At 46.3% G+C, this 25,802-nt stretch overlaps 1 pseudogene; it reads left to right on the top strand.

The window, feature by feature from the left end:
- The first annotated feature begins 11,713 nt into the window (after positions 1-11,713).
- Positions 11,714-22,612, top strand: LOC119929521 (annotated as a pseudogene).
- Positions 22,613-25,802: the final 3,190 nt, after the last annotated feature.

Raw genomic sequence — 25,802 nt, 5'->3', positions numbered from 1 at the left:
ACACAATAGACAAGTGCTGGAGCCAGGATTAGGACTTGTCTACCAACTGTGTTGCATTGTACTCTCCAAAGAGTTTTGTACAGTGCTCTGCATATGGTAAGCACTCAATAAATATGATTTATTGATTTGTGGAAGATCACCAAACTCATTCCAGGGGGACCCCCGACCTATGTTTCAGAGCTACTGCATTCTCCTCCAGAGCACATAGGAGCCTCAAGCGACATACCAATCAATAAATCAATAGACCAATGGATCATTGGTATTTATCGAGTGCTGACTGAATGTGGAGCATGGCATTAAGTGCTTCAGAGATCAATCAATCAATCAATCAACAAGGAGCTTATAGTCTAGATGAATTAGACAATCAGTCAAAGGTATTCATGGAGTGCTTACTGTGTGTAGAGCACTGTAGTAAGCACAGGGAGAAGACAATGCAGCAAGACTTGGTAGACAAGTTTCCAGTCCACAGTGAGCTTCCAGTCTAGTGTTTATTCTGACCAGTAGGAAGCCAGGCTGTACAATAACAGACTACAAGAATGGCCATGCTCTGGGACAGAAAGCTAGTTGGAAAGATTATGCATGTAACAATAATCAATTAATGTTACTTATTGAGTGCTTACTGTATGCAGACCATTGTACTAGGCACTAACTCTAACCCTCACCACTAAACTGCAAGTTCCATGTTGATCAAATCTGTCATATTGTACTCTCCCACATGCTTAGTACAGAGCTCTGCACACAGGAAGTGCTCAATAAATACCATTGATTGACTAATTTCTTTGGACTGAAAGCTTATTCTGGACAGGGATCATTATAATAATAATAACAATGTGGCTATTTGTTAAGTAATTACTATGTGCCAAGCATTGTTCTAAGCGCTGGGGTAGATACAAGTTAATCAGGGTGTTCCACGAGGCGCTCACAGTCTTCACCCCCATTTTACAGATGAGGTAACTGAGGCACAGAGAAGTTAAGTGACTTGCCCAAGGACACACAGCTGAGAAGTGGTGGCACTGGAATTAGAACCCACGACCTCTGACTCCCAAGCCTGTGCTCTTTCCACTAAGCCACACTGTGGATTATGTCTGCCAACTCTATTATATTGTACACTCTTAAACACTTAGTACCGAGCTCTACAAACAGGAAATACTCGATAAATATCATTGATGATTGATTGCTGTTAGAGCTCTTAGTACAGTGCTAAGAGCTTAGTAAAGTGCTCTGCACACAGTAAGCGCTCAATAAATATGATTGAATGAGTGAATGGCTCTGGAGGACAACCATTATCTGTCACCACTATAGATAATAGAATACTGGACTGGAAGAAGTACCAACCTAACCCAGATAGACATTTCTAATAGTCTGTGGCTTTTTGGAATCCCCTCAGGAATTAGAGTCATGCAACCAGGGTAAAATGATCTAATAGAAACCTAACGATCTAATAGTAATCGTATTTGTTAAGCACTTTGTTTGTGCCAGGCACTGTACTGAATCCTGGGGTGGATGGGGACAGGACACAGTCCCTGGCCCAAATATACATAGAAATCAATCTTTTCTGTATAGACACTGGGAAGGATTTTGTTGGTTATCACATAGGGTAGGCACTCAAAAGTACCCAGGACTGTGATAAGCGCTGGGGAGAGGTAAGATGATAAGGGAAGCAGCGTGTTCTAGTGGATAGAGCACGGGCCTAGGAATCAGAAGATCTGCATTTTAATACCAGTTCTGCCAGTTTGCTGGGTGACCCTGGGCAAATCATTTCACCTCTCTGTGCCTCAGTTCCTTCATCTGTAAAATGAGGATTAAGACTGTGAGCCCCATGTGCGAGAGGGACTGTGTCCAACCCAATTGCATTGCCTCAGTTCCTTCATCTGTAAAATGAGAATTAAGACTGCGAGCCCCATGTGGGAGAGGGACCGTGTCCAACCCAATTACATTGTATCTACCCCAATTACATTGTATCTACCTCAATTACATTGTATCTACCCCACTGCTTAGTGCAGTGCCAGGCATATAGTAAACACTTGACGAATATCACAATTATTATTACATCAGACACCATCCCTGTTGTACTTCAATCAATCAATCATATTTATTGAGTGCTTACTTTGTGCAGAGCACTGTAATAAGCACATGGGAAGTACAAGCTGGCAACATATAGAGACAGTCCCTACCCAGTCACAGTCTGAAGACTGTGAGCCCACTTGTACTTGGGGCACCCAGTCTAAGAGGTAGGGCAGGTACGTGTCATCCTCATTTTACAGATCAAAAAATAGAGGGGAAGTGTGGATGTGACTTGTCCAAGGTCACCCAGTCTGTCAGTGGCAAAACTGGGATTAGATTAATTGGGTCTCATACCTATATCTGTGGCCTCAGTCTAACCTGCTGGGAGATCAAGATTCCATCTCTCTTTTTCCTGAAGTCCTGTTCTTCCTCTACCAAGAGGACAGGGAGCAATGAAGAGCCCTGTGGGGATTGGGGAGAGGAGGGAAGTGGGTGATCGGAGTGACCCAAATCTGAGATGCTTGAGTAACCTCTCTCTGCTGCTGCTGTTCTGCGTAAATGCTGGGAGCCTCTGGATCCACTCTGAATGAGTGACATAACAGAAGGACAACCTCTAAGTCTCTGCATGGGCAAGACATTGGGGAAAACTTGGGATTTATCATCCATAAGCCTTCAGGGACAAGGGTGCTGAAATCCCCTGGAGTCAGCCCAGAATGCATCTCTGTATAGACCCAGGGGACACTGCAGTGGAAAGACAGACACCAGGGTAGAGAGGAGGTGATGTCAGACCTCAAAATCCCCAGGCCCAAAATGCCCAAACTGAGGGGATCTGGGGAGAGGGGAGTGTGAGGAGTGAGGGGGAGAGAATGAAGCAGGCTGTGGCAGGTTCTGACTTGAAGGCAAATAATATCAATCGAATTGATTGACTGTCGATCAGTCGAATTGCTTGACTGTCTACAGGGAAGCAGTGTGCTCGAAGAATAATATTTTTTAAGTGCTCCTCATTTGCGAAGCCCTGTACTAAGCGCTGGGGTCCCACATGGGGTTCACACTCTAAATAAGAGGGAGAACAGGCATTGAGCACCCAGACAGTTGAGGGCCTCTTTTTCCATCTACCTTGCCCCCGCCTCATCTTTCCCAACCCTTCTCTCATCAAAATCACATCTTTTCCAAGAGGCCTCTACCAATTATGCCCTCTTCCCCACTACGCTTTTTCCATTTTGTGTTGCCTATGCGCTTAGAATTATCCCCTTTAAGCACTTGTTATTCCCCCCATCCACAGCCCCACAGCATGTACATACATATCGGGAATCTATTTATGTTAATGTCTGTCTCCCCTCTAGAATGTAGGTTCCTTGTGGGCAAAGAATGTATCTACCAACTCTGTTGCACTCTCCCAAGTGTTTTGTACAGTGCTATCCACACAGAAAACACTCATTAAATAAAATTGATTGGTTGATTCTCTCTCTTTGACTGGGTTCCAAGTAAATGCCTTTAGAGACTTCAATACCACCAATAAATAACCCCAGTGATTATTTAGGGGTGATTCTTTTCCTGAGTTCCTCTTCCCTTTCTTTCATGTGGAGCTAGTTATGGAATTTCTTTTTTTTTCAATAGAATTTGTTAAACACTTAATATGTCCCAGGTACTGTACTGAGCTTTGTGGTAGATACAACCTAATCAGATTGGACACAGTCCTTGTCCTGCATGGGCTAGTTTTTGTGATGTCCACATTTATTATTATTGTTATCATTATCACTACTAATAATAGTAATAATAATAATGGCATTTGTTAAGTGCTTATTATGCACCAGGCACTATACTAAACTCTGGGATGGATACAAGCAAATCTCGTTGGACAGAGGCCCTGTCCTACATGGGGCTCACAGTCTTAATCCCCATTTTACAGTTGAGGTAACTGAGGCACAGAGAAATGAAGTGATTTGCCCAAGGTCACACAGCACACAAGTGGCAGAGCTGGTATTAGAACACAGGTCATTCTGACTCTCAGGCACATGCTCTACCCACTAGTCCTCACTGCTTCTCTATTTGCCATTTCTTAGTACATTATTATTTGCATTACTATTGTTATTAATAAACTCACCTTGGACAGGGAATGTGTTTGTTTATTGTTATATAAAGCACAGGCCTGGAAATCAGAAGGACCTGGGTTCTAATCCCTGCTCTGCCATTTGTCTGCTGTGTGACCTTGGGCAAGTCACTTCACTTCTCTGTGCCTCAGTGACCTCATCTGTGAAATGGAGATTTAGACTGTGAGCCACATGAGGGACAGGGACTTAGAACAGTGTTTGACTCATAGTAAGCACCTAACAAGGACTATTATTATTATTATTATTAGTAGTAGTAGTAGTAGTAAGCACTCAGTGAATACATTTAAATGAATGAATGAATATTGGTGAAGGTAAAGGTAGGAGAGATCATATTATTATCTCACAAGCCTCAAATGAAATGAAGCTAAATCCCAAAGTGTCCAGCAAAGGTAAGCAGGTGAGAAAGGAGGCTGAAAACCTATCAGTCAATCTTCTTCTTCTTCAAATGCTGTCGAATTATTTCTGATTCATAGCAACTCCATGGAAACACCCTCTCCAGAACATCCCATCTTCTACCATAAAGTCGTTCTGGCATGTGTATACACATTCTTGGTAAAGATATAGAAGTGGTTTTTCATTGACTTCTTCTGCATGGTAAAAAAACTTGAGTCTCTGCTGTTGTCTTTGATCAACAATTTGATCACTCAGTCATTCACCTTTGACTCTTTCCCATGCCTCTGCTGCCCAGCACCGGTGAATTGACTTTGTTGACTCTTCAGCTTAGACCTTTACATTATGGGAACCATACATGGCATAGCTCTAAGCTTCATCAGCATACGCAAGTTCTCCTGCCACGATTCATAGAAGAGGTCAGTCAATCAGTCAATCATATTTATTGAGCACTTAATGTGAGCAGAGCACTGTACTAAGCACTCGGAGAGTGCAATATAACAGAGATAATAGGTACATTCTCTGCCCACAATGAGCTTGCAGTCTAAAGAGGAACATAGACATCAATAGCGTGGCTCAGTGGGAAGAGCACGGGCTTTGGAGTCAGAGGTCATGGGTTCAAATCCCGGCTCCGCCACTTGTCAGCTGTGTGACATTGGGCAAGTCACTTCACTTCTCTGGGACTCAGTTCCCTCGTCTGTAAAATGGGGATGAAGACTGTGAGCCCCTCGTGGGGCAACCTGATTACCTTGTACCTACCCCAGCGCTTAGAACAGTGTTTTGCACATAGTAAGCGCTTAACAAATACCAACATTATTATTATTATTATTATTAATACAGTTAAAGTCTAATAATGATAATAATATATTATTATTACAATTATCATTATAATAATTGTTATAATAACATACCAATCAATGGTATTTATTGAGTGCTTACCGTGTGCAGACCACTGTACTAAGTGCTTGGGAGAGTGAAGCACAACAATTAACAGACACATTTCCTGCCCACAGTGAGCTTACAGTCTAAAGAGTATTATGTCAGGTGACTCAGTATCACATTGGGCTGGTCCCAACATGGAGGCCACCAGAGGGTCTGGACTTCCTCTCTGCAGGACTTCAGGGTCCCCAAGAGCAACATGGCTTAGTGGAAAGAGCACGGGCTTGGGAGTCAGAGATCGTGGGTTATAATCCGGGCTCTGCCACTTGTCTGCTGTGTGACCTTGGGCAAGTCATTAAACTTCTCTGTGCCTCAGTTACCTCGTCTGTAAATTGAGGATTAAGACTGTGAAGCCCACTTGGGACAACCTGATAAACGTATATCTCCCCCAGCACTTAGAACAGTGCTTGGCATATATAAACGCTTAACAAATGCCATTATTATTATTATTATTGAAGATTTAATGGACTTCCAAGAAATGCCACTCCCAGGCAGAACTCCTGATAGATGACCTCCGGGAATCCTCTAAGGAACAGCTGGTGATTTTTCAGAGGAGATGCCAAGGTCAACTGGAAAGTATTTCAGCTTTCATGCAGGAGGAGAGAAGGAGCAGAAGATTATACCTATACACTGGAGCATCTCAGTAGAGCCAGGGACAGCTGGGAGACTAACGGAAATGTGAATATTTGGGACCAGCTGGGATTGGCACCCTCAATCAATCAATCAATGGTATTTATTGAGTGCTTACTGTGTGCCCCGAGCACTGTACTAAGCGCTTGGTATGACGGGGGGGTGGGGGACGACGACAATACAACATGTTTCCTGCCCACAGTGATCTTACATTCTGGGGGGTTATAGATTATCATTATTATTATTACTGATTATAAAGGATTATAAAGTATTCAATAAATGCCACCGATTGACAGATTGCACTCTCCTAAGTGCTTAGTACAATGTTCTTACACATGGTAAGTGCTCAATGAATATACCGATTTAGTGTACAGAAAGTTACAGATAGGTATCTTGTCAGTCACCACTCTCTTCCCTCCCTCGTTCCTTTCTTTTCTTTTTGTTTCCCCCTCTATCCTATAGCCTCTATCTCTCCCTCTCCTGCTCTCTTTCCCGCTCTTTTCCTCTTGCATCTTCCTCTCTTTCTCTTTCCCTCCCTCTCCTTGCCTTGTCTTGCTCACCTCCTTCCTCTTTTCCTTTCTATTTTTCCATCTAACGGTCTTTGCCTTTGTAGGTGACCATCTATGAACCTCAATATCTCTGCCCCCAAGTGCTTACTTATTATTAATTGAGTGCACAATTTATTGTTATTATTATTTATTGAGTGCACACAGTAAGCACTCAATAAATATTGCTGATCAATAGATTGCTTCATGGCGGTTCTTTCTCAAGCTCTGTTTATCTGACCCTTTCTCTGACACATTTCCTTTGCCTTTCTTGGTCTCTGCATGTTTCCAAATGTTTCCATGCCTATTTCTCTATCTCGCACTGTTTCTGTCTCTGACCTTTCTCTTTCTCAAAGTCTTCCTCAAAGTTTGTTGTCCTCTCCCAGGTGCTTGCTTCAGTGTTCTGTAAAGTGGAGATGGTGCTTACTATGTAACAGACACTGTACTAAGCATTGTGGTAGATATGAGATAATTATGTTTAACACAGTCCCTGTCTCACATAGGGCTTACAGTCTAAATCCTCATTTTACAGATGAAGTGAAGTGACTTGTCCAAGATCTTGCAGCAAATAAGCAGAGCTGGAATTAGAACCCAGGTCTTCTGATTCCTGGGCCCATACTCTATCCATTGGACCATGCTGCTATATTCACACTCAATAGAGTAGTCTTTGTCTTATTTGCTTGTTTCATAACTATGGGTCAAAACTCTCAAAAATGCACACTGTACTGTTTAGAAATATCAATATGATGGGACAAAATGCTTGACTGAGATGGCAGGAATGCATGATAACAGTAATGAAAATATAGGAAATATTTCAGAAGAGTTAGAGTGAGACAAAAAATGATATCGATTCTTGTCATAGAAAGGAAAGGCAATGTATAATTCAAATCCATTCGTTGTTTTTTTAAAAATGGCATTTGTTAAGTTGAAGCATACAGTAAGTTATGCCTCAAGCACTGTTCTAATCGCTGGGGTAGATAGGAGATAATCAGTTCCCACATGGGGTTCAGAGTCTCAGTAGGAGGGAGAGCAAGCATTGCATTTTGTATTGGAGGAAACTGAGGCATGAGAAGTGACTTGTCTAAATCACACAGCGGGCAAGTGGTGGAGCAGGGATTAAAATTCAGGTCCTCTGGATCCCAGGCCCATAGGTGCTTACATTCATTCATTCATTCAGTCATATTTATTGAGCACTTACTGTGTGCAGACCACTGTACTAAGCGCTTGGGAAGTATAAGTTGGCAGCATATATAGACGGTCCCTACCCAACAGCGGGCTCACAGTCTGGAAGGGGGAGACAGACAACAAAACAAAACATATTAACAAAATAAAATAGAATAGCAAATATGTACAAGTAAAATAGAGTAATAAATCTGTACAAACATATATACAGGTGCTGTGGGGAGGGGAAGGAGATAGGGCGGGGGGGAGGGAGAGGGGGCGGAGGGGGGGGAAGCAAAGGGCTCAGTCTGGGAAGGCCTCCTGGAGGAGGTGAGCTCTCAGTAGGGCTTTGAAGGGAGGAAGAGAGCTAGCTTGGCGGATGTGTGAAGGGAGGGCATTCCAGTCCCCATTTTACAGCTGAGGTAACTGAGGCCCAGAGAACTTAAACTTAAGTGACTTGCCCAAGGTCACACAGAATACACGGGGCAGAGCTGGGATTAGAACCCAGGTCCTTCTTACTCCCAGGACCGTATTCCATCCACTAAGCCATGCTGCTTCTCAGTATAACTGAGTACACTATAACGGATTTGGTAGACATTCATTCATTCAATAGTATTTATTGAGCACTTGCTGTGTGCATAGCACTGTACTAAGCGCTGGGAAGTACAAGTCGGCAACATATAGAGACGGTCCCTACCCAACAACAGGCTCACAGTCTAGAAGGGGGAGACAGGCAAAAAACCAAAACATGTAGACAGGTGTATGTAGACCTGTAGACACATTCTCTGCCCACAAGGAACTTTCAGTCTAGAGGAGGAGTCAGATAATAACATGAATAAATAAATTACGAATATGTACATACAGGGAGGGCATTACAGGTCGGGGGAGGACGTGGGCCGGGGTCGACGGCGGGCCAGGCGAGAACGAGGCAGTGAGGAGGTTAGCAGCAGTGGAACGGAGGGTGTGGGCTGGGCTGTAGAAGGAAAGAAGGGAGGTGAGGTAGAAGGGGGCGAGGTGATGGAGAGCCTTGAAGCCGAGAGTGAGGAGTTTTTGCCTGATGCATAGTTTGACTGGTAGCCACTGGAGATTTTTGAAGAGGGGAGTAAGATGCCCAGAGAATTTCTGTGCAAAGATGATCCGGGCAGCAGCGTGAAGTATAGACTGAAGTGGGGAGAGACAGGAGGATGGGAGATCAGAGAGGAGGCTGATGCAGTAATCCAGTCGGGACAGGATGAGAGATTGAACCAGCAGGGTAGCGGTTTGGATGGAGAGGAAAGGGTGGATCTTGAATGAGTTCACCAAGGGAGTGAGTGTAGATAGAGAACAGAAGGGGTCCAAGAACTGACCCTTGAGGGACCCCTACAGTAAGGGGATGGGACGGGGAAGAGGAACTCGCAAAGGAAACTGAGAATGAACGGCCGGGGAGATGAGAAGAACCAGGAGAGGATAGAGTCTGCGAAGCCAAGGTTGGATAACGTGTTGAGGGAAAGGGGGTGGTCCACAGTGTCGAAGGCAGCTGAGAGGTCGAGGAGGATTAAGATAGAGTAGGAGCCGTTGAATCTTGCAAGAAGGAGGTCATTGGTGACCTTTGAAAGGGCAGTTTCGGTGGAGTTTAGGGGATGGAAGCTAGATTGGAGGGGGTCAAGGAGAGAGTTTGCATTGAGAAATTCTAGGCAGCATGTGTAGACGACTCGTTCTAGGATTTTGGGCAGGAATGGTAGGAGGGAGATAGGTCGATATCTAGAAGGGGTCAAGAGGGGTTTTTTTAGGATGGGAGAGACGTGGGAATGTTTGAAGGCAAAGGGGAAGGAACCAGTGGAAAGTGAGGGGTTGAAGATGGAAGTTAAAGAGGGGAGGAGGGCCTGGAATGCCCACCCTCCACACATCCGCCAAACTAGCTCTTTTTCTCCCATCAAAGCTCTACTGAGAGCTCACCTCCTCCAGGAGGCCTTCCTAGACTGAGCCCCCTTTTTCCTCTCCTCCTCCCCATCCCCCCACCTCCTTCCCCTCCCCACAGCACTTGTATATATTTGCACAGATTTATTACTCTATTTTACTTGTACATATTTACTATTCTATTTATTTTGTTAATGATGTGCATATAGCTATAATTCTATTTGTTCTGATGATTTTGACACCCGTATACTTGTTTTGTTTCGTTGTCTGTCTCCTCCTTCTAGACTGTGAGTCAGTTGTTGGGTGGGGACCGTCTCTATATGTTGCCAACTTGTACTTCCCAAAAGCTTAGTACAAGTTTCTGCACACAGTAAGCGCTCAATAAATACGATTGAATGAATGAATGGGTGAAGGATGTGGGCCGGGGGTCGACGGCGGGACAGGTGAGAACGAGGCACAGTGAAGAGATTAGCAGCAGAGGAGTGGATGGTGCGGGCTGGGCTGTAGAAGGCTCGGGGACTGCTGTGTGACCATAGGCAAGTCACTTGAGGACTCTGAGCCTTAGTTTTGTTATCTGCAAAAGGGGGATTAAATACCTATTCTTGGGGGGAGGGAACTCTGTTATATTGTACCCTCCCAAGTGCTTATTATAGTGCTCTGTACACAGTAAGCGCTCAATAAATATGATTGACTAACTGAAGCACCCTAATCTCTGTGTGTATAATATTCCCTACCTCTTCCTATATCAGAGGGTTATTATGAGGATGCAATGAGAAAATTTGTCATAAACAAAATCCCAGCTCTGCCACTTGTCTAATGAGTGACCTTGGGCAAAGCACTTAGCTTCTCTATGCCTCAGTAACTGCAAAATGGTGATTCAATATCTGTTCTTTCCCCTACTTAGACTGTCACCCCACATGGACAGGGACTGTGTCCAAAATGACATATCTACCCCAGCTCTTAGTACAGTGCTTGGCACACAGTAAGTGCTTAATAAATATTTTCTTCTTCTTCTTCTTCTTCTTCTTCTTCTTCTTCTTCTTCTTCTTCTTCTTCTTCTTCTTCTTCTTCTTCTTCTTCTTCTTCTTCTTCTTCTTCCCTAGTAGAAAGAGCATAGGCCTGGGAGTCAGAGGACCTGGGTTCTAATCCTGGCTCCACCATTTCTCTGCTGTGTGGCCTTGGGCAAGTCACTTGACTTCTCTGTGGCTCAGTTCTCTCATCTCCAAATGGGGATTCAATACCTGTTCTCCCTTCTACTTAGACTGTAAGACCCTTGCGGGACCTCATTATCTTCAATCTATCCATTCATTACCTTCTCAAGATTGCACCTAGAGAGTATCCAGTACTCTACCAGTCATGGCTACGGGAGGGAGAGTCAAGCAGAGGCCTTTACTATTCCATTCCTAGCTTGGGCTAGTAAGTGGAAGGCAATCTGCTCCAAGTCAAAACTTAACTGTGCTGGGCAGCAGTAGCATGGGAGAGAGTCAAGGGTGGAGATTCAAGTTTACTGCATGGAAGGAGGCAATGGTAAACTGCTTCTGCATTTTTACCAAGAAAACTCTATGGATACACTACCAGAAAAACTGCAGATGGAGGTGGGGCGTTCTGGGAGAGATCTGTCCATGAAGTCGTTATGGGTCAGAAATGACTCTACAGCATAAGACAAAACCCATGCATTCACTCAATCGTATTTATTGAGCACTTACTATGTGCAAAGCACTGGACTAAGCGCTTGAGAGAGTACAATACAACAATAAACAGACACATTTCCTGCCTACTATGAGCTTCAGTCTAGAGGATCTGTGGCTTATTTATGTATACTAATATCTGTCTCCCCCTCTAGAGCTTAGGCTTCTTAGTTCTTGGCACCTAGTAAGCACTTAACAAATCCCATTATGATTATGATTATTGTGATTATAATTATTATTATCATTGCCATTATGATCAGCAAACAACCATGACCCAACTGGTCCAGGGTGCCTCCACCGGCCCTCCCAGGAGATCCCAGTAGAAGGCCCTGGACGGGGTCCATTAGCTATGGAGAATCTCACCACCATCACTGAGGTCATCCTCCTGGGGTTCCGAGGCGGGCAGTGGTTGCAAGGCACACTATTTCTAACATTCCTCTTCCTGAACAGCATGACCATGGTGGACAATCTCGGAATGGTAGCCATCATCAGCCTGGACCCCCAGCTTCACACCACCATGTACTCCTTCCTCTGCAGTCTGTCTCTCCTGGACGCCTGCTATTCCTCTACTACCGTCTCTAGGGCCCTGCTTAATTTCCTCTCAAAGCGCCACTCAGTTCTTCTTCCTCTCCCTCTCTGGGACGACGGAGGCTTCCCTCCAGGCTGCCATGGCATACAATCGCTTTGTCGCTATCTGCGACTCCCTCCACTATTCCACGATCAAGTCCCATGGAATCTGCCAGCTGCTGGTGGAGGCGGGGGGGGGGCTGTACCTCTGGGGAATGGTCAACGCCATGACCTAAACCACCATGAGCTTCTGGTTACCGTTCTGTGGGCCCAACGAAATCGACAGCTTCTTCTGCGACGTCCTCCCGATCCCGATCCTTTCCTGCTCCAACATGCTGACCAACCAACTGGTCTTGTTCGGCTTGTGTGACTCCATTATCGTGGGCATCTTCTCCATCATCTCAATCTTCTAGGTCCTCCTCGTCTTTACCATTCTGAGTATAGGGGAGAGTAATTGTCTGTCACATTTGAAGAGAGAGGACGTTCCAGGCCAGAGGCAGGATGGGGGTGAGGGGTCAGCAGTGAGGCAGGAGAGATCGAGGCACAGTGAGAAGGTTAACATTTACAGGAGCGAAGTGTGTGGGCTAGGTTGTAGTAAGAGAGTAGTGAGGTGACGTAGGAGGGGGAAAGGTGATTGAGTGCTTTAAAGCTAATGATGAGGAGTTTTTGTTTGATGCAGAGGTGGATGGGCAACTACTGGAGTTTTTTTGGGGAATGGGATGATGAGTCCTGAACGTTTTTGTAGAAAAATGATCTGGGCAGCAGATTGGAGTATGGACTGGAGTTTCACCTCCAACCTCTAGCCCACGTCCTGTCTCTGGCCTGGAATCCCCTCCCTCTTCATATGTGACAGACGATCACTCTCCCCACCTTCAAACCCTTATTAAAAACACATCTCCAAGAGGCCTTCCCTGATTATGCCCCCATTTACCCTGAGCACAGAGGATTTTCTCAGGTAGTGAAAAATCCTATTCAGGTTGACTCTACCAGTATGAAAATTCCTTCCTCTCTTACCTTGCTGATTTTCTAAAACAACCCAGTCAATCAATCAATCAATCAATCAATCGTATTTATTGAGCGCTTACTGTGTGCAGAGCACTGTACTAAGCGCTTGGGAAGTAATAATAATAATGGCATTTATTAAGCACTTACTATGTGCAAAGCACTGTTCTAAGCGCTGGGGAGGTTACAAGGTGATCAGGTTGTCCCACGTGAGGCTCACAGTCTTAATCCCCATTTTACAGATGAGGTAATTTAGGCTCAGAGAAGTTAAGTGACTTGCCCAAGGTCACACAGCAGACGTGGTGAAGTCGGGATTCGAACCCATGACCTCTGACTCCAAAGCCCGTGCTCTTTCCACTGAGCCATGCTCCTTCTCTGACAAGTTGGCAACATATAGAGACAGTCCCTACCCAACAGTGGGGTCACAGTCTAAAAGGGGGAGACAGAGAACAAAACCAAACATACTAACAAAATAAAATAAATAGAATAGATATGTAGAAGTAAAACAAATAAATAAATAAATAGAGTAATAAATATGTACAAACATATATACATGTATACAGGTGCTGTGGGGAAGGGAAGGGGGATGGAGGGGGGGACGAGGGGGAGAGGAAGGAAGGGGCACAGTCTGGGAAGGCCTCCTGGAGGAGGTGAGCTCTCAGTAGGGCCTTGAAGGGAGGAAGAGAGCTAGCTTGGAGGATGGGCAGAGGGAGGGCATTCATCATCATCATCATCATCATCAATCGTATTTATTGAGCACTTTCTGTGTGCAGAGCACTGTACTAAGCACTTGGGAAGTACAAGTTGGCAACACATAGAGACAGTCCCTACCCAACAGTGGGCTCACAGTCTAAAAGGGGGAGACAGAGAACAAAACCAAACATACTAACAAAATAAAATAAATTGAATAGATATGTACAAGTAAAATAAATAAATAGAGTAACAAATATGTACAAACATGTATACATATATACAGGTGCAGTGGGGAAGGGAAGGAGGTAAGATGGGGGGGATGGAGAGGGGGACGAGGGGGAGAGGAAGGAAGGGGCTCAGTCTGGGAAGGCCTCCTGCAGTAGGTGAGCTCTCAGTAGGGCCTTGAAGGAAGAGAGCTAGCTTGGCGGATGGGCAGAGGGAGGGCATTTCAGGCCCGGGGGAGGACGTGGGCCGGGGGTCGATGGGGGGACAGGTGAGAACGAGGTACGGTGAGGAGATTAGCGACAGAGGAGTGAAGGGTATGGGGTGGGCTGTAGAAGGAGAGAAGGGAGGTGAGGTAGGAGGGGGCGAGGTAATGGAGAGCCTTGAAGCCCAGGGTGAGGAGTTTCTGCCTGATGCACAGAATGATTAGAAGCCATTGGAGATTTTTGAGGAGGAGAGTAACATGCCCAGAGCGTTTCTGGACAAAGACAATCCGGGCAGCAGAATGAAGTATGGATTGAAATGGGGAGAGACACGAGGATGGGAGATCAGAGAGAAGGCTGGTGCAGTAGTCCAGACAGGATAGGATGAGAGCTTGAACGAGCAGGGTAGCGGTATGGATGGAGAGGAAAGGACGGATCTTGGCAATGTTGCGGAGCTGAGACCGGCAGGTTTTGGTGATGGCTTGGATGTGAGGGGTGAATGAGAGAGCAGAGTCGAGGATGACACCAAGGTTGCGGGCTTGTGAGACGGGAAGGATGGTAGTGCTGTCAACAGAGATGGGAAAGTCAGGGAGAGGGCAGGGTTTGGGAGGGAAGACAAAGAGTTCAGTCTTGGACATGTTAAGTTTTAGGTGGCGGGCAGACATCCAGATGGAGATGTCCTGAAGGCAGGAGGAGATGCGAGCCTGGAGAGAGGGGGAGAGAGCAGGGGCAGAGATGTAGATCTGGGTGTCATCAGCATAGAGATGATAGTTGAAGCCGTGGGAGTGAATGAGGTCACCAAGGGAGTGAGTGTAGATCAAGAACAGAAGGGGACCAAGCACTGAACCTTGGGGAACTCCCACAGTAAGGGGATGGGAGGGGGAGGAGGAGCCTGCAAAAGAGACTGAGAATGAACGACCGGAGAGATAAGAGGAGAACCAGGACAGGACGGAGTCTGTGAAGCCAAGGTCAGATAGCGTGTTGAGCAGAAGGGGGTGGTCCACAGTGTCGAAGGCAGCTGAGAGGTCGAGGAGGCTTAGTATAGAGTATGAGCCGTTGGATTTTGCAAGCAGGAGGTCATTGGTGACCTTTGAGAGGGCAGTTTCCGTGGAATGTAAGGGACGGAAGCCAGACTGGAGGGGGTCGAGGAGAGTGTTGTTGAGGAATTCGAGGCAGCGCGTGTAGACAACTCGTTCAAGGAGTTTGGAAAGGAATGGTAGAAGAGATATGGGGCGATAACTAGAAGGTGAGGTGGGGTCAAGAGAGGGTTTTTTTAGGATGGGAGAGACATGGGCATGTTTGAAGGCAGAGGGGAAGGAACCAGTGGAGAGTGAGCGGTTGAAGATGGAAGTTACGGAGGGGAGAAGGGATGGAGCGAGATATTTCATGAGATGAGAGGGAATGGGGTCAGAAGCACAGGTGGCCGGAGTACCACTTGAGTGGAGGGATGAGAGCTCCTCTGAGGATACTTCTGGGAAGGATGGGAGAGTAGCAGAGAGTGTTGAGAGCCGGGGGTGACTTTGGGGAGGTCAGTCATTGTAATACAATTGCAGTCATTGTAATAATAATGATAATAATAGTGGCATAAGCACTTTCTGTGTGACAAGCACTGAACTAAGCACTGGGGCATTATACAAGATAATTAGGTCCCACATGGGGCTCTCAAAGTACGAGAGTGAACAAGTATTGAATCCTAATTAAGCAGTAGAGAAAACGGAGGCACAGATAAGTTAAATGACTTGCCCCAGGTCGCCCAGCAGGTAAGTGTTGGAGCTGGGATTAGAACCCAGGTCTTCTGATGCCCGGACCTGTTCAGTTTTTCTACTCTCTGGACCTCAATCTTGTCTATCTCTTCGCTGATCCCTTGCCCATATCCTCCCTCTGGCCTGGAACTCTCTCCCACTGCTATGTGACGGACCATTACTCTCCCTACCTTCAAAGACTTGTTAAAATTAAAATCTGTCCAAAGCACTTTCCCAACTGAGTCCTCTTTCCCCTATTCCTTCTCCCTTCTGCATCACCCTTGCACTTGTATCTTTATCCTTTAAGCACTTGGTATTCACTCCATCCTCAAGCCCATAGCACATATGCACATACCCATAGTTTATCCATTTATTTTAATGCCTGCCTTCATCTCTAGACTGCAAGCTTCTTGTGGTCAGAGGACATGTCTACCAACTCTACTGTATTGTCTTCTCCTGAGTGCTTAGTATAGCGCTCTGCACACAGTCAATGCTCAACAAATAGGCGTTCATTCTCAGTCTCCTTCGCTGGCTCCTCTTCCCCCTCCCAGTTGTTTCTAAAACAACCCAGTCAATCAATGAACTGATTAAGCACATACCAGGTAATAAATGAAGGGGTGGGCATAAGATAATCAGATTGGGCATAGTCTCCAATCAAAGTGATAGGGGAAGTAGGTATCTTAGTCTCATTCTATAGATGAGGAAGCCAAGGCCCAGAGATGTTAAGCGACTTCCCCAAAATCACACAGCAGGTCAGGGGCGAGTTGGAATTAGAATTCAGGTCTACTGAATCCCAGCCCATGTTCTGTCCATTTGTCCATGCTGCACCACAGGTGGTGTACAACGAAACGAGTGAGCCAAGGTGTTACACCAGAGGGGTCAAAGAACTTCTTTTCAGTGGGGGAAAAAGTGTGCCCTCTAGACTGACTCTAAACTCATTGTGGGAAGGGAATATATCTGTTTATTGTTATATTGTACTCTCTCAAATGGTTAGTACAGTGCTCTGCACACAATATGTGCTCAATAAATATGATTGAATGAATGAATTCCTGGCACTGAAGAGAGACATGACTCCCTTAATGTTACTTGTATCATTACTCATGACTCTCCTCTCGAAGTGGCTTTGACCTAGCCCACTCGATTTCTCATTCCCATGGCAGCTGGGCTTCTTGGGATTTCTCTCTGCCACACCAATTCCTAGTGGATCATTCCCCAATCGCCTCCGAGCCATCCAACGTCTGTATCCTTTGAAAACAAGGCAGTAACACGCACTGTGGACCCCGGTCCTTTCTGATGCAATTCACCTCACAGCATTAATAGCCGATGTGTCCTTGGCCCCTTTACTAAGGCTACCAGTAAATATGATAAATGCAATTGATCGAATGAATGACTGAATCCCCCCCACCATCGGCAAATGTTGAAACGGGGACTGCGGAAAACAATGCCGTTCTTCCTCCCTGTTGGTCTCTTCTGGAGATAGGAGAGCTTGGTGTTGATGTAGGGAGGAAGGTCCCCCTTGAACTCTTGATCATTTCTCACAACGGGGAGAGAGCTGGCAACCAGAGCAGTTGAAGCTGATGACAGCTTGGGCCTGGATGCATTCAAGTGAGTCTTTCACTAAGCCTCCTATGTAGACCACTCCCTCTAGACTGAAAGCTCATCTTCGGCAGGGAACCTATCTACCAAGTCTGTTGTACTGGACTCTCCCAAGCATTTAGTACAGTTCTGTGTCCATAACAGGTGCTAAATATGTACCGTTGATTGATTGATTGATGAAAATATGTCTCCCCTGCTAGACTGTGAGTTCCTTGTGGCCTGGGAAGGTGTCTACCAACTCTGTGGTGTTTACTCTCCTAAGTGCTTTGGACAGTGCTCTACACTTAGGAAGTGCTCAGTAAATTATTATTATAGGCAGAGGGCCAGGGTTCTAATTCCATCTCCGCCACTTGTCTGCTGCGGTACCTTGATCAAGTCACTGAATTTCTCGGTACCTCAGGTCTCTCATCTGCAAAATGGAGATACAACACCGTTCTCCCTCCTTCTTACACTGTGAGCCCCATGTAGGACCTGATTATTTTATATCTACCCCAGCGCTCAATATAGTGCTTGGCACATAGTAAGCGCTGAACAAATACCACAATTAGTATTATTGATAATGAATACCATTTATGGATTGGGGTAGACACAATATTCATTCATTCATTCGATCATATTTATTGAGCGCTTACTGTTTGCAGACCACTGTACTAAGTGCTTGGGAAAGCACAATAAAGCAATAAAGAGGACAATCCCCTGCCCACAGCAAGCTCACAGTCTAGAGAGGGGAGGTAGACATCAGTACAAATAAACAGACATCAATATAAATAAATAAAATGAAATATATATACATAAGTGCTGTGGGGCTGGGAGTGAGGGGGGCGGTGAAGAGCAAAGAGAGCAGGTCAGGGTGATGCAGAAGGGAGTGGGAGAGGAAGAAAAGTGGGGCTTAGTCTGGGAAGACCTCTTGGATGAGATGTGCCTTCAGTAAGGCTTTGAAGGTGGGGAGAGTAAATGTCGAATTTGAGAAGGGAGAGCATTCCAAGCTAGAGGCATGATGTGGCCCAGGGGTCGGTGGTGAGATAGGCAAGAATGAGGCACAGTGAGAAGATTAGCACCAGAGGAGTGAAGTGTGCAGGCTGAGTTGTATAAGGAGAGAAGCGAGGTGAGGTAGGAGGCGGCAAGGTGATGGAGTGTGTTAAAGCCATTAGTGAGGAGTTTTTATTTGATATGGAGGTGGATAGGAAACCACTGGAGATTTTTGAAGAGCGGGAGTGACATGTCCTGAACTTTGCTGTAGAATGATAATCCGGGCAGAGGAGTGAAATATTGACTTGAGTGGGGAGGTTGAGGGTCAACAAGGAAGTTAATGCAGTAATCTAGGAGGGATAGAATGAGTGATTGTACTAACTTGGTAGCAGTTTGGATAGAGAGGAAAAGTCGGATTTTAGCAATGTTGTGAAGGTAAAACCGACGGGATTTGGTGACAGATTGGATACATAGGTTGAATGAGAGAGCAGAGTCATGGATAACGCCAAGGTGGAGGGCTTGTGAGGCAAGAAGAATGGTGGTACCATCTACAGTGATGGGAAAGTCTGGGAGAGGACAAGGTGTGGATGGGAAGATAAGGAGTTCTATTTTGGACATGTTAAGTTTGAGATAATAGGGGGACATCCAAGTAGGGATGTCTTGAAGGCAGAAGGAGATGCGAGCCTGGAGAGAGATCAGGGGAGGAGGTGTAGTTGGGGGTATCATATGCCTAGAGATGGTAGTTGAAGTCATGGGAACGAATGAGTTTTCCAAGGGATTGAGTGTAGATGGAGAATAGACGGGGACTGAATCACCCTCACACCCCACTGATCTGGCCACCTACTACATCAGGAAAATAAGCAACATCAAGTCTGAACTCCCCCAAATCACCCCTCTCCCTCCTCCATCCCCTCTCCTCTAGACACCCTCTTCTACTTTCCCATCCTTTCATGCAGTATCTTCAGAGGAGATCTCCTCCCTCCTCTCAGGTGCCACCCCCTCCACATGCACATCAGACACCATTCCTTCCCACCTTATAAAAACTCTCATCCCTTCCCTCCTCCCCTCCTTAACTTCCATCTTCAACTGCTCACTCTCCTATGGCTTCTTCCCCTCTGCCTTCAAACATGCCCATGTCTCCCCCATCTTAAAAAAAACCCTTCCTTGACTCCACAGCCCCCTCCAAGTATCTCCCCATCTCCCTCCTGCCCTTTTTTCCAAACTCCTGGAGCGAGTCGTCTACACTCACTGCCTAGAATTCCTCTCCTACAACTCTCTCCTGAGCCCCCTCTAATCTGGCTTCCATCCCCTCCACTCCACTGAAACCGCCCTCGCAAAGGTCACCGATGACATCCTTCTTGCCAGATCCAATGGCTCCTACTCCATCCTAATCCTCTTCGACCTCAGCCGGCTTTGACACTGCCGACCATCCCCTTCTCCTCAACACGTTAACTAACCGTGGCTTCACTGACTCCATCCTCTCTGGGTTCTGCTCTAATCTCTAGGCTTTCATTCTCAGTCTCCTTCGCTGGCTCCTCTTCCCCCTCCCATCCCCTAACTCTAGGGGGTCCTCAAGGGTCAGTTCTTGGTCCCCTTGTCTCCTTCTATTCTCCATCTACACTCACTCCCTTGATGAACTCATTTATTCCCATGGCTTCAACTACCATCTCTACGTGGATGATATCCAAATCTACATCCCTCCCCCTGTTCTCTCTCCCTCCCTCGAGGCTCGTATCTTCTCCTGCCTTCAGGACATCTCTACTTGGATGTCCTCCTGCCTCCTAAAACTCAACACGTCCAAGACAGAGCTCTTTATCTTCCCTCCTAAACCCTGTCCTCTCCCTGACTTTCCCGTCACTGTGGACGGTACTACCCTTCCTGTCTCACAAGCCCACAACCATGGTGTCATCCTTGATTCCGATCTCTTATTCACCCCACATATCCAATCTGTCACCAAGCCTGTCGGTCTCACCTTCACAAAATCGCCAAGATCCGCCCTTTCCTCTCCATTCAATCTGCTACCACGTTAATGCAATCACTTATCCTATCCCGATTGGATTACTGCATCAGCCTCCTTTCTGACCTCCCAACCTCCTGTCTCTCCCCACTTCAGTCTATACTTCACTCTGCTGCCTAGATTATCTTTCTACAGAAACGTCCTGGGAATGTCACCCCCTCCTCAAAAATCTCCAGTGGTTGCCTGTCTACCTCCGTATCAAGCAAAAACTCCTCACTATTGGCTTCAAGGTTCTCCATCACCTTGCCCCCTCCTACCTCACCTCCCTTCCCTCCTTCTACATCCCAGCCCGCACATTCCGCTCCCCTGGAGCTGACAGTTTCACTGGGCCTCGTTCTTGCCTGTCCCGCCGTCAACCTCTGGCCACGTCATACCTCTGGCCTGGAATGCCCTCCCTCCTCAAATCTGCCAGTCTCGCGTCCCCCCTTCAAAGCTTTACTGAAGGCTCACCTCTTCCAATAGGCCTTCCCAGACTAAGCTCCTCTCTTCCTCAGCTCCCCCTCCCCTCCCTATTGCCCCGACTTGCTCTTCACTCTACTCCCCTGCCCCACAGCACTTGTGCATATATGTACATACCTATAATCATATTTATATTAATGCCTGTTAACCTGTTTTGATGTGTATATATCTGTAATTCTATTTATTTATATTGATGCTTTTTATTGATGCCTGTTTACTTGTTTTGATGTTCTGATGTCTGTTTGATGTCTGTCTCCCCCATTCTAGACTGTAAGCCCATTGTGAGCAGGGATTGTCTCTCTTTATTGCTGAATTGTACTTTCCAGGCACTTGGTACAAAATGCTCTGCACGCAGTAAGTGCTCAATAAATACCACTGAATGAATGCTATTGAATGAATGAATTTTGGTCCGCCCGTGCCAACCTACTCATTGTATCTCAGTCTCATCTATCTCATCTCCAAATTCTCTCCCACATCCTGCCTCTGGCATGAATGCCCTTCCTCTTCATATCTGACAGACAATCACACTCCTCAATTTGAAAGTCTTATTAAAACTGCATCCCCTCCAAAAGGCCTTTCCTGACTAAGCACTCGTGTCCTTTCCACCCACTTTCTTTTACTCCACCCTTGCACTCTGATTTGCTCCCTTTTTTCACCCCTCCTTCAGCCCCACAGAGTTTATGGCTATATCTGCAATTTTTTAACATACTATTGTCTGTCTCCCTCTCTAAACTATAACCTCAGTGTAGGTGAGGACACACACAGTCAGTGCTCAGTGAATACCACTGATTGTCTGAGATATGCAAATTATACATTACAAATTATTAATGTCTTTCTCCTTATCTAGAATGTAAGCTCATTGTGGGAAGGGAACATGTCTACCAACTCTGCTGTATTGTACTCTCTCAAGTGTTTAGTACAGTGCCCTGCAAACAGCAAGCACTCAGATTGATTGATTAATTGATTGATTGATGGCATATGCTTTGTGGCTGTTACCATGCACCACATTTCAGGACCTTTTATCTTTGATTCTTGTCTTGATATTTGATTCTTGGTACCGCACAACACTCATATACATACACAATACATAACTAGTGTTGGTTCATTTTCTTTCCTATTTCTCCTTGAACACAGCTAGTGAATCAGACACCCTAAGAGATGACCAATATCACCGAAGTGATGGAATTCCTGCTCCTGGGGTTCTCAGAGGTCTGGGAGCTGCAGCCAGTCCATGCCACGCTGTTCCTCTTGTTCTACCTGGTGGCCCTGATGGGGAATCTCCTCATCGTCACCATCACCACTCTCGATAGACACCTCCACACCCCAATGTACTTCTTCCTCAGGTACCTGTCCATCCTCGACCTCTGCCTCATCTCCATCACCATCCCAAAATCCCTCCACAACTCCCTGACTAATCACAGATCCATCTCTTTCCTGGGCTGTTTCCTCCGGGTTTTTTTTTAATTCTTTCATCAGCTATTACAGAACTGGTCATCCTCACAGTGATGTCCTATGACTGCTACGTGGCCATCTGCTGCCCCCTGCGCTACGAGGTCATCATGAATCAAGGGGCCTGTGTGAAGATGGCCGCCACTTCATGGCTGAGTGGGGGCTGTCTGCTGCATTACACTGGGTCCAGCGTTGTAGTCCAGTTCTTCTGTGACGTCCTCCAGTTACTCACCATTTCCTGTTCTCCTGACTTCCTCAGAGAGGTGGTGCCCATCTGCGTCAATGCGGCTTTCGACTTCTGCTGTTTCACTGGCATCGTCGTCTCCTAAGTCTGTATCATGGCGACCATGCTGAGGTTGCCGGCCACAGAAGGCCGGACCATAGCCTTCTCCACCTGCCCGCCCCACCTCATCGTTATCACGATTTTCCTCTACACGGTGTTCTTTGCCTACCTCAAGGTCCCCTCGGACTCGCCCTCAGTCATGGACCTTCTGGTGTCTATGTTCTACAGGGTGGTGCCCCCCCACCCTGAACCCCCTCATCTACAGCCTGAGGAACGGGGACATGAAGGTTAAAATGGGAAAATTCTTAAAGGGGAAATTTTGCACAAGAGAGAAGTCTATGCACATCTCCCACTTGACTTAGAATATTCCCGGTGGCAAAATGCATACACATTTTCATTATTTGTTATCACCAAAATTCACTCCTTACTATGTGCCAGGTACTGTACTCAGCAATGGGGTAGATAAAAGCAAGTCTGGTTGGACACAGTCTGTGCCCCAAATAGGGCTCACAGTCTTAATCCCCATTTTACAGGTGAGGTAACTTGAGTCACAGAGAAATTAAGTGATTTGTCCAAGGTCACACAGACTATAAATTCGGTGTAGGCAGAGAATGGATCTGTTATATTGTACTCTCCCAAGTGCTTAGTACAATACCCTGAAAGCAGTAAGCTCTCAATAAATACAATTGACTGATTGATTCACTTACTGACTGACAAGTGGTGGACCTGGAATTAGAATACAAATCCAATGACTCCCAGGCCTGGGATCTTTCCACTAGATCATGCTGCTTCATTGCAACCCAGTTACCTCATCTGTAAAACGGGGATTAAGACTTTGAGCCCCTAGTGGGGCATGGACTGTACCCAAAGTGATTATCTTCTATCTACCCCAATGCTTAGTAGTACAGTGCCTAGCACATCATAGAAACTTAACAAATACCATTCAATAAAAGCTATTACTACTATAACAATCACTGCTGTTGCTGCTATTAATACATATGGCATTTGTTGAGTGCTTAATATGTTCCAGGCACTGTTCTGAGCATGGAGGTGGATACCAGATAATCGGGTTGGACCCTGTCCCACATAGGGCTCACGGTTTTAACTCCCATTTGACAGATGAGAGAACTGAGGCACAAAGAAGTTAAGTGACTTGCCCAAAGTCACACAGCAGACAAGTGCAGAGTTGGGATTAGAACCCATGACCTTCTGACTCTCAGGCTCATGATCTATCCATTAGGTCATGCTGCTGCTACTGCTACTACTACTTTCCCCTTGGACAAGCTCCCTTCTGTCATTCAACACTGACCCCAGTCTCATTCATTTACTCTTGTTGCCCACGGTAAGTGGTCAATAAATATGATAAATTGATTTGTCTCCCAGGTCATTAGTTCAATTTGACTCTCCACCACTGAAGCTTACTTTCATGGGGTTGGGTGGAGCAAAGGGGTCAACGGATAGAATACAGGGGTGATTATCCTGGGTACTTCCACCAACTGGACTCCCCCAGCCAATATACTGCAGTGGTATTGTCCTTTGGGTCTCCACAGTGCTGGACTCCCCTACTCATTCATTCAGTCATTCATTCAATCGTATTTATTGATCACTTACTGTGTGCAGAGCACTGTACTAAGCGCTTAGGAAGTACAAGTCGGCAAAATATAGAGACGGTCCCTACCCAACAACGGGCTCACAGTCTAGAAGGGGGAGACAGACAACAAAACAAAACATGTAGACAGGTGTCAAAATCGTCAGAACAAATAGAATTGTGGCTATATGCATATCATTAACAAAATAAATAGAATAGTAAATATGTACAAGTCAAATAAATAGAGTAATAAATCTGTACAAATAATGAAAGTGCTATGGGGAGGGGAAGGAGGTAGGGCCGGGGAGGATGGGGAGGAGGAGAGGAAAAAGGGGGCTCAGTCTGGAAAGGCCTCCTGCAGGAGGTGAGCTCTCAGTCGGGCTTTGAAGGGAGGAAGAGATCTATCTTGGAGGATGTGTGGCGGGAGGGCATTCCAGACCAGGGGAAGGACGTGGGCCGGGGGTCGACGGCGGGAGAATGAGGCACAGTGAGGAAGTTAGCGGCAGATGGGAGGAGGGTGTGGGCTGAGCTGTAGAAAGAGAGAAGGGAGGTGAGTTAGGAAGGGGCGAGGTTATAGAGGGCCTTGAAGCCGAGAGTGAGGAGTTTTTGCTTGATTCATAGGTTGACAGGCAACCACCGGAGATTTTTGAGGAGGGGAGTGACATGCCCAGAGCGTTTCTGTACAAAGATAATCCGGGCAGAAGAGTGAAGTATAGACTGAAGTGGAGAGAGGCAGGAGGATGGGAGGACAGAGAGGAGGCTGATGCAGTAATCCAGTCGGGATAGGATGAGAGATTGAACCAGCAAGGTAACAGTTTGGATGGAGAGGAAAGGGAGGATCATGGCGTTGTTGTGGAGGTTAGATCGGCAGGTTTCGGTGATGGATTGGATGTGTGGGGTGAATGAGAGAGCGGAGTCGAGGATGACACCAAGGTTGTGGGCTTGTGAGACGGGAAGGATGGTTATGCCATCTACAGTGATGGGGAAGTCAGGGAGAGGACAGGGGTTGGGAGGGAAGATAAGGAGTTCAGTCTTGGATATATTGAGTTTTAGCTGGCGGTCAGACATCCAGTGGAGGAGATACGAGCCTGGAGGGAGGGAGAGAGATCCGGTGTTGAGTTGTAGATTTGGGTGTCATCAGCATAGAGGTGATAGTTGAAGTCATGGGAGCGAATGAGTTCACCAAGGGAGTGAGTGTAGATAGAGAACAGAAGGTGACCAAGTGCTGACCCTTGAGGAACCCCTACAGTAAGGGGATGGGAGGGGGAGGAAGAGCCTCAAAGGAGACTGAGAATGAACGGCTGGAGAGATAAGCAGAGAACCAGGAGAGAACGGAGTCTGTGAAGCCAAGGTTGGATAGTGTGTTGAGGAGAAGGGGGTGATCCACAGTGTCAAAGGTAGCTGAGAGGTCAAGGAGGATTAGGGTAGAGTAGGAACCATTGGACCTGGAAAGAAGTAGGTCATTGGTGACATTTGAGAGGGCAGTTTTGGTGGAGTGTAGGGGACGGAAGCCAGATTGGAATGGGTCAAGAAGAGAATTGGCATCGAGGAATTCGAGGCAGCGAGTGTAGATGACTCGTTCTAGGAGTTTGGAAAGGAAGGGTAGGAGGGTGATAGGGCGATAACTAGGAGGGGAGGTGGGGTCAAG

Source organism: Tachyglossus aculeatus, chromosome 6, assembly GCF_015852505.1.
Source record: "Tachyglossus aculeatus isolate mTacAcu1 chromosome 6, mTacAcu1.pri, whole genome shotgun sequence".
Lineage (NCBI taxonomy): Eukaryota > Metazoa > Chordata > Mammalia > Monotremata > Tachyglossidae > Tachyglossus > Tachyglossus aculeatus.
Note: the sequence above shows the minus strand (reverse complement) of the source record. Positions and strands in the feature narration are given on the sequence as shown.